The sequence below is a fragment of the Erpetoichthys calabaricus genome, chromosome 8 (assembly GCF_900747795.2).
Source record: "Erpetoichthys calabaricus chromosome 8, fErpCal1.3, whole genome shotgun sequence".
Classification (NCBI taxonomy): domain Eukaryota; kingdom Metazoa; phylum Chordata; class Cladistia; order Polypteriformes; family Polypteridae; genus Erpetoichthys; species Erpetoichthys calabaricus.
In genome coordinates, this window is record NC_041401.2 from 41,785,227 (window position 1) to 41,797,922 (window position 12,696).

The window sequence follows — 12,696 nt, forward strand, 5'->3', positions numbered from 1 at the left end:
CTAAGACACTATGTACAATGCCATGCTAAGCATTGGCTGGAGTGGTGTAACGCAAGCTGACATTGGATACCAGAGCAGTGGAAACGTGTTTTCTGGAGTGAAGAATCATGTTTCATTATCTGGCCTTCTAACAGATGAATCCTGCCTACTGTAAAGTTTGGTCGAGGAAAGATAATTAGCTGGGGCTGTTTTTAATGGTTTGGGCTAGGCCCCTTCATTCCAGTGAAGAGTACTGTGAATGCTACAGAATACAAAGACATCTTAGACAATTATGCACTTGCAACTTTGAGGCAACAGTTTGGGGAAGGTCCTTTTCTGTTCTGGCATGACTGTGCACAAAGCAAGGTCCATAAAGACATGGAGGAACTTGAGTGGCTTGAAGAGACCTTGTGATGAATTCGAATAGTAATCACGAGCCAGGTCTTCTCATCCGTCATTATTACCTGACCCCACAAATGTTGTTTGGGCTGAATAGGCACAAATTCCCACAGACGCATTCTGAAATCTTGTAGAAAGCCTTCCCAGAAGAGTGCAGGCCATATTACTGCCTATGGTTTTGCAATGCAATGTCCAATAAGCCCATAAAGGTGTGACGGTCAGGTGACTACAAACTTAGGGCTATACAGGTACATGCAGTAAGTTTCTTTGCTAATGTATAATACTGCATGGTCATATATATTGCATTGTATGCATATAAGTCAGTATGAAGTCAATTAAATTTAAGACGGCCCAGGCTGTAAAAATCATGAATACAGTATCGCTGACAATTGTTCTGTCTCATTCTTTAAGTCTTTGGATTAAGCTTTTGATTTTTGGTCATCAATGGCCCAATCCTTATCTATAATCACAAACTTTTATTGCTGAGCAAAACAGTGTGATCACTGGTACTTCTATTTAAAATGAAGCTTCTTCTCAAGATTGCATTTTTCAAGATAAGAGTGGAATCTGCCCATGGTGGGGGAGTTCAGCTACTTCTGGATCTTGACTATGAATCATTTATGGAAATTATAAGAGCTGCCATTCTGTGGAAAGTATACTGGATATTACTGGTGTAACAGAAGGTAACTCTCAGTTTACTGGTAAAACTGTGTTCTGATTCCACATCTAAGGGAGGACTAAGGATTGCGACTAAAACAATTGCATTTTAAGTGTGTAAAAGAATGAGTCTCAACACACTGGAAAGGTTTGGGGCAGCCACCCGTATATTGTCCCTGGCTGCAAAAGGTTTAAAGAAAACAAGTTGCTTTTGTCAGGTTGAGTTCCAGGACTGAATTGATGAGGTTTTGGAAGATGGTGGTTTTATATGCCGTGAACTGGAAGTGATGTCATCTGGCTGGAACTGGAAGTGACGTTAAATCAGGCAGGTTTTTCTGTATTTGGCCTGCAGAGATAACAGAAGTAGGTTTAGAGCACCCTGCCACCCCCTGGCCTGGCAGGTGATTACCTCCACTTGGTCCACTCAGCTCATTCCTAGTCGCACGTTTGTGACAAGTTCAAAATGCTAAACATTGTGTCGCTGGACTTACTCTTCATGACAAGGAGAGGTGTCAGAGTACAGCCACAGTTGCTCCAGACTGTGAGGAACCATTTAAAGAGGTACGGACAATCAGTGAAAATACCCCAGGGTGCCACTCTTTGAAGGTTTTCCAGGCATGGGTTTCTAGAAAGAAACTCAAGGGGTAGACCACAACATGCTGGAGGCAAGAGGGATTATTGGACTGTGTGCAGTTATGCAAGGAGAAAGCATCGATGAAAAGTGACAAGGTGTTTTAATACATTCATCTATTCACAGGAGTGTAAGAATGCTGAGGGTGAGAAAATTGATAGTGGGGAGAAAATGACCTTAAAGAATAAAGTGCAACTGGGCAAGGAAAGAGAAGCAATGAAGTGGCAAGGAGTTTTATTACATTCACTCATCCATTTTGTTAATCTGCTTAAGAACAAGAACAAAACAGGAAGCAACCCTGGACAGGAGGCCAGGTCTTCACAGGGAGCACACACACAGGTTAGTCACCAGTTAGCTTGGCATAGGAATGAAGAGAAAACTATAGCAAACAGAAAAAAAAACACACACAGACACACGCAAGCACAGAGAGAAAGTGCAGATTTCACACCGATCAGGCGATGAATCTAACAGGAAACAAGACAGACACATCGCCATCTTGATATGGACTGCCTGTCCACTTTACTGCAGCAGGAAAGTCTTATTACCTATTGTGGAGAGATAAGCTATACCATGTGTTTTCATTTTGCAATGTTTCCTTCAGAAAAGTCATATACGGACATTTGATTTGACATTAATATGTTCAACAACAGCATACATCAGTGTTTGTTTCAACCAACAGCAACAGCGCACACTTTAAAAAGCAATATGGTATTTTGTATTATACTGCAAACGTACTCTCTTAATTCTTTACATGTTTTAGATTTGTGTGAGTTTGTGTTTTAAAGACACCATTTGCTGATTGCAATATCTTTGGTAAACAGAAAGATGGCAGTAAAAACAGATTCTTGTGTTCTTCCTGACTTACTGGTGTTCCCTAAGAAGCACATTGTTCCGATTTTCTTTCTCCTGGATTGATTGGGCTTTATTTAGAAATGTTTTTGCTTCAAAAAAACTGAAAATATTTTTGTCAAAGTAAATCTTACCATAACCCATTCAGACAGATTATCATACCTTGTCTGTGCTCTTCAAGTCTAGAATGTGGCCTGCTGGTGAACAGCACTCTTATGATGGACTGAAGTGTGTGTGAGTAACTAAGTGCTGCTAACTTTGTTCGCTTCTTCTCATGTACTGTACCTCTGGTCATAAGGAAGCATTCCAGTATTTCACATTTGTGGACCTCATAATGACAATAAAGTATCTATACAGTATATTTAGTATAAACTAACTAATTAATTAAACAGACATATGTAATAAAATTTGGGGCGTTAATCATGTTTTATGGTCTAAAGGAATTGCTACTGGTAAAATGTGAGAAGAAAAGCTTGAAAGGTGTAAATGTTTTCATATATTTGAGGCTGTTATGTATTAATGACTGTAATCATAATATAATTGTAAATAAATGTTGTTTTAATAATTTAAATTCTGTCTATCTATTGTGAACCACCAGGGGCCGTACAGCTCCACAAACCTGGACACAACAGACACAGACCCCAGTATTGCCACACAGCACCCATTTATTTTAAGTGGCGAAGCACTTTTCCTTTGCTCCCCACTACACAGCACAGTACAATCTAAAGCACTGATACACTCTCCCTTTCTTCTTTCTTTTCCTTTCCTTTCCTCGCCTCCATTCATCTTCCAGCAAGCTTCGTCCACCTCCTCCTGACTCTGGATCCACTAGTTGTGGCAGCTGGCCCCTTTTCTAGAGCAGCCGGTAGTGCTCCAGGTGTGCCACAATCTCCTTCCAGGTGGTGGCCATGGTTTCACAGCAGGGTTGAGCTTCCATGCTTAAAACCCATGGTACTTTAACACACCAGGGGGGTGCCCTCTGTCATCCCGAGTGAGGTATTGTCCTGTGTAAACTCCTTCCCCCATCCTTCTGTTATGGAGGCATCCCAGCCAGGTAAGAATCCCAGTTGTCCGTTAACACTAGTGTGATGGACATAATGGATAGATTGGCATCCTGACAAGCATGTAGGGTGTTTCCTCACTCCCAGGAGGTCATTGATAGATGGAGCAGAGAGATGGGCATCCATGCTGAGATGGCTGGTATTTCCTTTCCCAGATAAGGGGTGACTGCCTCCCAGAGCTGTGCCTTGCCCCAGTATACAGGGTGGCAGCATCCCTTTGGCGTATCTCTCATCCATACACCTGCAGCGCCACTTAAGAGTTGCAGTCCTGGACAGTAGTCTGGGTAGATAGGGCTCTTCAGGTGCCACTAGAGGGTGCTATCAGATGGAGGTTTTGACTGACCTGGAGGTGCTTCCTCATTACAGTGCTGATGTACCACAATTACTCCTAAGGGTCAAATTTACTCCTTTCACAAAACTTTGAAAAAAATAGGGGTTGGTAGTAGAGGCATGTGAGGTTGCCGATCACAGATATGTTATTCTTTTTGATATTTATTTCTTTACTGGTGGTTTTCAAATTTCATATGTAAGCACGTAGGTTATCATTTTAGGCCATTTACTATATAGGAACAGCAGGGTTATTTATTGTAGCGGGATCTGACCCACTCCTATACACAGACACAGCAATCTGGCAGGGTCGTGGCCAGGCTAGTGGCCAAGTAATCCTATTCCCTGCATTTATAATGTTCCTTGCACCACCCATCAATGGCAGGCGCTTATAGCGTGACCGCGATCTTTTCGGATTTGTTTTCGTGGCGAGCTGCTATAGCGCTGGGAGCCTGTGGTTGCCCTAGCAACCGATAGGCTATCTTCCACAGACGCGGTGTTCACGCTTTGGGATGTTCTTCAGCGTGTTGTCCCATTGGGGGGAGTCCCAAAAGAGTTTAGAAACCTTACAATGTGTACTTCATTGTATTCATGTAAGCCGGCATGAAGTCAATTAAAGTAAAGACAGGCCATGCTGTAGAAATCATGAATACAGCATTGCTGACAATTTCTCTCTCTCTCTCTCTCTTTCATTCTTTAAGTGTTTGGACTAAATTTTTGATTTTTGGTCACCAATGTCCCAAACTTTTATTGCTGAGCAAAACAATGTGATCACTGGTACTTCTATTTAGAATTAAGTTTTTTCTCAAGATTGCATTTTTCAATGTAAGAGTGGAATCTGTCCATGGTGGCCATGACCATTTTAGACAATTTCAATGTCAGTAATTATGAATTTGATGTTATTTTTGATTTTTAGTCTTTTACTAGGAATGATATGTATCAGAGTAAGAAAAAAATGACATATTACAATAGAGAATATTTAGACTTTAAATATTGTCACACATGTGCACATGGGAGACAGCTAAAGGGCTTGAGTGAGGGCAATTCCGAATCAGACTGGGATGTGGCAGAGTACACTGATTCTCTCTCTCGCGTTTCTGCCGACTATTCATGGGAAATTCAGCCTGGCCCTGTTGACATCATTTCCGGGTCCAAACCTATGATTGAAGACCTTTCCAGTTCCAGCCCCGAGCCTATGATTGAAGACCCTTCCAATCCCGACCCTTTTGACGTCGCTTCCTATACTGACCTTTAAGAGCCTCCACCTTTCCCCTTTTCCCCTCAGTTCTGTTTTGGACTCCGGTTTGTTCAGTGCTATCACTTGTTTGCAGTTTTGCAGCCAGGAAAACAAATATACGAGTGGCTGCCCCAAACCATGCTATGGCTCTTGTTCGAGTTTGTGACATTTAAATTGAAGCACACAGTTTAATATTTCAAACATTTGGCATAAGCATAGTTGTTTATTAGATAGATAGATAGATAGATAGATAGATAGATAGATAGATAGATAGATAGATAGATAGATAGATAGATAGATAGATAGATAGATAGATAGATAGATACTTTATTAATCCCAAGGGGAAATTCATATTATCCAGCAGCAGCATACTGATACAAAAAACAATATTAAATTAAAGATTGATAACAATGCAGGCATTATGTACTTCTACCTCATAAATCATTATATTTCTTAGGAACACCCCAAATTAGGGTGGATTACACTAATCAGACTTTTTTGTTTTATTTCAGTTATCATTTTTTATTATTAATTTGAATGTTTTGAATGTAGTCCATGATCTGTGCAGACTCACACAGAGCCAGTTTAGATCTACAATTAAACTTCACCTGAAAGTCTTTGGGATGTTGGAGGAAGACAGGAAAGGCCAAACACAATCTGACACAAACACATGGCGGGTGGCCGAGCCAACACACACAGAGAGAGCAGCAGGCCTGGCATTTGAACCCAGGAGCAGCAGCACTAAAGACTGTTTCAGAGTAGTGCAGGTCAAATGTGGTATTGGGCTTTTACCTTTTATTGATTATGATTTCTTTTAAAGAGATTTGGATTCAAATTTTTAAAGGCTGTTGTTTTCATTATTTCTTTTTTTCTGAATTGATCAAAAATGTCAATGGGAAAGGCTTCCAGCACCCCTGCTCCATGTTTAAACATATATTGTAGGAAAACATTTTGTCACCTTTTATGCAAATCTGACATTTTCCTGCCACTATTGTTTGGAGAACAGAAAATGTGTATACTGCAGAATGCTGATTGGATTTTACGCTGATATGGCAAGGATTGTAATTGTACAGACATGGAATCTTTTAAGACGTGCAGGAAAGAATAATCTTCTTTTATGATACCTGTAACAGAATAATCCCTAAGGGTGTTTTATATATCAGGAAACACCTTGCAAGATCATGTTTGAGAGATGGAACAGTTTTTTGCAATTTTAAATAGAAAAAAAAATCCTTCCCTCTAAATAGGCACCAACTGGGAGCCAGACATTAGGCTTTGTTTATTAACAATCCAGATTAAATTCTAATGTGGCTTTTTACGATACCTTCTTGGCAATTCCAATGAGTTTTGTATTAACTGCATGCTTTGATAGCTAAATACAGAAGCAGGGAGCCATTAATTCCAATCAAATAGGTCTTTTTCTCTAGAATTCACTCATTCATGTTATAATCAGAAATGCTGCTTGTCACAAGCAGTTTTTGACATTTTTTTCAGCTTCATGCAGCTTTTATCTGCCTCGAGTATGCATAACTACATAACGAATGTTTGGTTATTCAAATTAAAATGTTAGCAACAGTTGTTTAAAAACAGATCGTAGCCAAGTAAATAATCTATATAAAGTTTGGGCGAGCTGAAATGACTTTGCATGTGTGTATAGCACATAAAATGACCATTTTTAACTCTCCTATTATGTTGAATAAAATGGCACCTTCAGGGTTCAGGGCAGATTGGCCCCACAGTTTACAGAAAGTGAAAAACAGGCAGCAATCACATTAGATTTTCAAAACATTTAGTAAGAAGAAATATGAGAACATATGGAAGATACTGTACACTATAATTAACAACTATTTAATAAACATTTTCTTTCACACAGACTGTGGCATTTTAATAACACTGTTCAATTAATGTAATGCAAAGACATCTTTTTTATGTTGTTAGAATTTTAGAATTACGTTAACTGTAGCTATGATTTCTCCTTTACTTTACTCCTCACATGATGTGCACAATGTAAAGTGTGAGCTTTCTGCAGATATAGTTGCTGCACTGTATGCACGTGGCACTTTCATGGGCACTGTCTTTTTGAGAGGGGCAGACCATTGCTATTACAGGTACCCCCTGGGTTCATTTCTTTTACATTACGTGTGACTTTGGGCACACCAGCTTGTACTTCTGTCACAATGGCTGCAGCCGCTGGGGATCAAGGTGGCACAGTTCTCCTGTGGATCTTTGTAGTGTAGTAAGTGCTTTACCAAGATTCTCTAGGAAGATCTGACATCAGTGTCATTGGCCTTTATTCCAACATCTCAAAATATTGAAAAAAATAACCAAAGACCAATGGGCATGCGCTGGCAGCTGTATGTAATTGGAAGTTTGTCCAAGTTGTCAACCCTTCCTTTAGTGAAATTTTAGTCCAGGATTTTTTGTGTCTTCATGTTCACTCTTTTACTCAGACATTCATCTTTGTGCATTGTGTTCACTATAAGAACATTCTCATTTTGGACTGGGCAATACGAAATAACGGCTGCATTTTCAGAGAAGGCAAATTCTGAGGACTGGATTATGTCACCACCTGTCTGCTACATAAAATACCGTCTAATCAGCCATTCCCCTACTCATTAAAAACAATTTACACTTCATTGACCACCCTCAAGATGTTTTTGTTTATGGCCTGATAACCATTCTCTGTACCTTTAACAAATTCAGGTCAAAATGACCCTCAACCTCATCGTTGTATAAAACTCTGCACCGACTTTCCCCAATATAATTCTTTAATAATAATAATAATTCTTTGCATATATATAGCGCTTTTCTCACTATTCAAAGCGCTTAGCAATTGCAGGTTAAGGGCCTTGCTTAAGGGCCCAACACAGCAAAGTCCCTTTTTGGCATTTTATGGGATTTGAACTGGCAACCTTCCGATTGCCAGTGCAGATCCCTAGCCTCGGAGCCACCACTCTGCCTACGTAGTAGGATGACCAAAATTTGCATGTAAGATCATGACCCTAAAGGCCAAAAAGTCAAACTATATCAGGGAGAAAAATTGACAGTAACCCGTAAATTTAGACTCCTCAAAAATGCAACCTTTAGTGGCAGGCCTCTCTCTGGCAACCTCCAGTCACAGGATCTGTGATGTCATTAAAGGGCCTGAGGCTAAAGGTGGAAATGACGTTGGTTTGGAAGGTCCGCCTTCTGTTAGAAATACAAGTGATGAAGATGTTCAGCACTCTGGAATGCCTTTCATTTTTTATTAGGTTTCTTCATCTGCTCATTCATAAAACATTATTTTTTATTAGATTTCATTGCAGCATTTGCAGAACAATTGTAAATCACATGTCAAAAACATATTAAGCCACCAAACTTAATGCGCAGTAAATTTCAGAGTATAACACTGTCTATTAGAAATATCTGTATATATATATATATATATATATTGTGGATGCTCAGGATTGCTGTTGCCCCGTTGAACCCGTAATAATCTTTAATACTTCTTCAATAAAGTGCCCAAAGCACCACACCCTCCACAATTCTCCAATAAATAAATCAATACAATAATCAATAATCACACAATCCTCCAACTCCCAGCAGCTCCGTCACACTCCCACCCAACTCCGGCTCGGTCTGCTGGGGTTTCCCATAGTTCTTTTATACTTTGTGACCCGGAAGTATTTCTTCTCCGGGTCACCATCACAGCTTCCTTTATCAAGCGTCCCGGAAGTACTGCAGGCTACTGTCCTCGTGACCTAGAAGCACTTCCGGGTTGACGTCCTCGTAATATCCCCCTGGTTCTTGGTGAGCTCCCCCTGGCGGCACCCACGGCACCCAACAGGGATGAGGATACGGACTCCATGTCCCATGCTGCCCTGCGGGAATCCGAGGAGCCATTTCTATCCAGGGGAGCTGCCATCTAGCGTTCTGGGGGATGTAGTGTCCTGAAAAGTCTATTTTCTTCCATGGAGGAACGTCATGACCGGATTGAAATGCCAGCCGTTCACCACAATATATATAAAGTCAAACATCTGTATGTCTGTCCGTGATGTCAGGAGTAGGGAGCCAGGAAGGACTCTACTCATTTATACGTCAGCCTCTATTCGAGTCACTCTATCTCTCCACTTAGCTAGTTATACCTGTTTGTTTGTTGATTTTTATATTTTTTCTTGTTTCACTACTACGTGGGCAGAGCCACGGGGGACGGCTAGTAACAGTATACAGTATGTGCACAGTCCCTCGTAACAAGGGGACCAGAGTTTAAGTCCTGGGTGCACCCTATATTGAATATGTATATTTTCTTCATGTGCCTTTAGGTCCCCTCTGGGTGCTCTGATATCCTTCCACACTCTAAAGTCATACAGCTGAGGTGGATTGGCAATGTTAAAATAAAATTGACCTCTGTGTGTGTGTGTGTGTGTGTGTGTGTGTGTGTGTGTGTGTGTGTGTGTGTGTGTGTCCACTCGTGTGTATGTGCAATCACATGATAGCAGTAAACACAACGCTTGCTGGAATCAGCACTAGCTTTACCATGATTCTGACATCACGTCACGAAAATACTCACCGAACAACAAAGTATTTTTAGCTATGAAACTCTGATGTCGTCTCACAAAAATATCATACATTATTTAACCTGAGAGTACTTTTACACACTGGCTGGTTAAACATGCGCACAGAGTGACTTGTGTTAAGGTGGTTCCTGCAATGGTGCAAATGTACAGTACATATTTTTGATCTCCCAGTTTTGACCTTGCCGGGCATTGACTACAAATCTGGTTCCTGTCATTTTGTCCTGCTCCTTTCACCGCTCACAGTAAGCACATAGACGCAGTCACATCACAACGTTTAAAAACGTAGAAACACAAAATTATAATCTGATGACTGATCTGTCCATTATTCCATCAATTTTTAAATTTGTTTTAGGTCTATTTTATCAAAACCACACCATATGGAATGCCAGCCCATGTCTAGAGAAACAGTAATTCACTTACATTAGACCAATTAAGAGTCAACAAATTTCAAAACATTTAAATGTTATTCTGTCTATTTTCTCACTCTGCTAAACCCTATAAAGGATGATCTGGACCTTCTTCTGGAAGCATCACGCACAAAATATAAAGCAAACCAGGATGGTGCTCCTAATTCTAACAGATGGTGCACTTAAGCGCATTCCCACACTCACACAGAACAAGCCAATGTAGACTTACCAAGGCTGTCCTCTCGTCCATCTTCTGTCAAGCCTGATCAGCCCCGTTCTGTGTCACAAGGTCCAGAGCAGGTCCTGACAGCATCAGGCAACGGAAGAAACTAAACCTCCATACCAAACTCGGGTCTCTGCACTGACCACCATCTGTTACACTGACAATGAAATACATTATTTTTTGCTATATTAATTTTATATCTTCATGTAGCTTTTGCAGTTCTGTATCTTTTATTCTGCGCATGTGTCTGTTATGAAGAGTTTAGAAATAATTTGTAACCTAGCTCAAGCTCTTACTAAGTAGATCATTGTCCATGTAAGAATGAACCTCATGCTGTATATCAAATGTACAATCCCAGCACAAGACAGACATACAGGTCATTGATTTGGCTGAGATAAAACAAAACGTCTGTAGCCTGGGCAGCCAGCATCCTTTTTGAACACTCTTACAATACTTTAAATTACATTCAGTCCCATGTTCACAAGATAAATTTAAATTTAATATGAATTGCATTGTCAAATGTACGTCACTGTGTGTGATTGCAGTGTACCCATTGTGTAATCTAAATGTCCCCAAACAGTTTTAAGCCAAGGCCCCCCAAAACATTATATATCATCTGTTCAGGGGTACAGTTCACAAACAAGTAAATGCACAAGGAACTTGCTTTTAAGACAGTAATACACCAACAGAAAATAACATCTCCCTTTTCTTTTAAATGCATGTTTTGTATTTATGTGTACATGTATTAGCATGTTATTTACTAATTTTTAACATGCCAGTAAACCTTTTTTTTCTGAATTTCATACCAAATTAACAAGGACATCCCCCAGTCCTACATTCTGTAATATATATGTTTGCATATGTGTTTTGGGTTAAAATTTAGTTTTAAATTATAAGGAATGGCTTCCTGAGGTTTGTTTTTTGATTCAAGATTAATTGAAAAAATCATTCTCTGTTTATAGTCACGGAAGGCAAGGCCATGACGTCACTGGAGATGGTGTATAAAAGGGTTTCAGATTATTCAATCTTCACGCCTAAGTGGTTCTTCTTTCTGAAGTTCATTAGTGTAGTTAGCTAAAGACTAAGTAGGCCAGAGTGCAAAGGTTAGGGTGAGGGTTAGGGTTTTTGACTTCACTTCATATCCAGTTCTCATATTTTACTCAGCCCTATTATTCTTGTGTGCCTGAATTTGTTTTTGCCTTTATGGTTTTGAGGGTCTGTCTGCCTTTTGACTACATATTGCTTAGCACTTATCAGCTCCTGGTTATTTTTCTAACGATAATTCTCAGATGCTTATTATTGTCCCATAACAGTGAAAGTAACCCATCCATTGTGAAACATCCACTTTAGGGCAGTGAGGAGGGTGACAACAGGCACAAGACAGGAAGCAGCCCTGGGTGGGACACCAGTTTCAGAAACCTCGGTGTCCACATCACAGAGGACCTAACCTAGTCCAAGTACATTGACACCTTGGTGAAAAATGTATGACAATGCCTTTACCACCTCAGATGCCTCAGGGATCTCAGGCTGACCTCCCAGATACTAAAAAATGTCTATAAATCTACTTTTGAAAGTATCCTGACAAGAAGTATTACTGCCTGGTTTGGAAACAGAAGGGGTGCAGGGCTCTGTGGAGAGTGGTGTGGTCAGCTAAAGGCATCACTGGGTGTGGACTCTCTAACTATCAGGACATCTACACCAAGCGCTATCGGACCAGGGCAAAGAAAATAATCAGAGATGCATGCCATTCGAACCATGGCGTCTTCTCTATGCATCAGGACAGGGAAACGCTACCACTACCTGCAGACGAGTGACAGAGACTGAGGAGGACTCCGTCTGCATCCTAGGGTTTTATGATATCCTACTCTTTAATTCTGCTATTTTAAGCTATGTATTTGTTATATATATTTTTATAATATTATCAATGTATATAATGATATTTATAGAGTTGCGTGTTTCCTATTCATTGTCTTTTTATATTCTTCTAATGCACAGTCGTGGAGTTCAGCAGCTAAGCATTTCATTGAATATTGTAATAATTGTATGTGACAAATTAAATCTTATTTGATTTGAATACATTGGATGGTTTATAACAGTAAATTGAATAAATCTGAATGTGGTAATGTGGTTGCTCCATTTTAGAAAGTGAAGTTTAAAGTTTAAGTGTTGACATTTTATTACTGATAAAATGCAAAACCTCTACTTATTCCATATATAACGCTTTCCTGCTATTTTATGTAAACTTCTTGGAGTCCAAAGACCTCTCAAGTTCCATCATAAAACTTCAATGACTCAAAACCAAGTCTGTGCATATATCTAAAAAATGTTATTCCGAGAAACCTGCCTTTAGGGTCCCATGTCATTTTACAA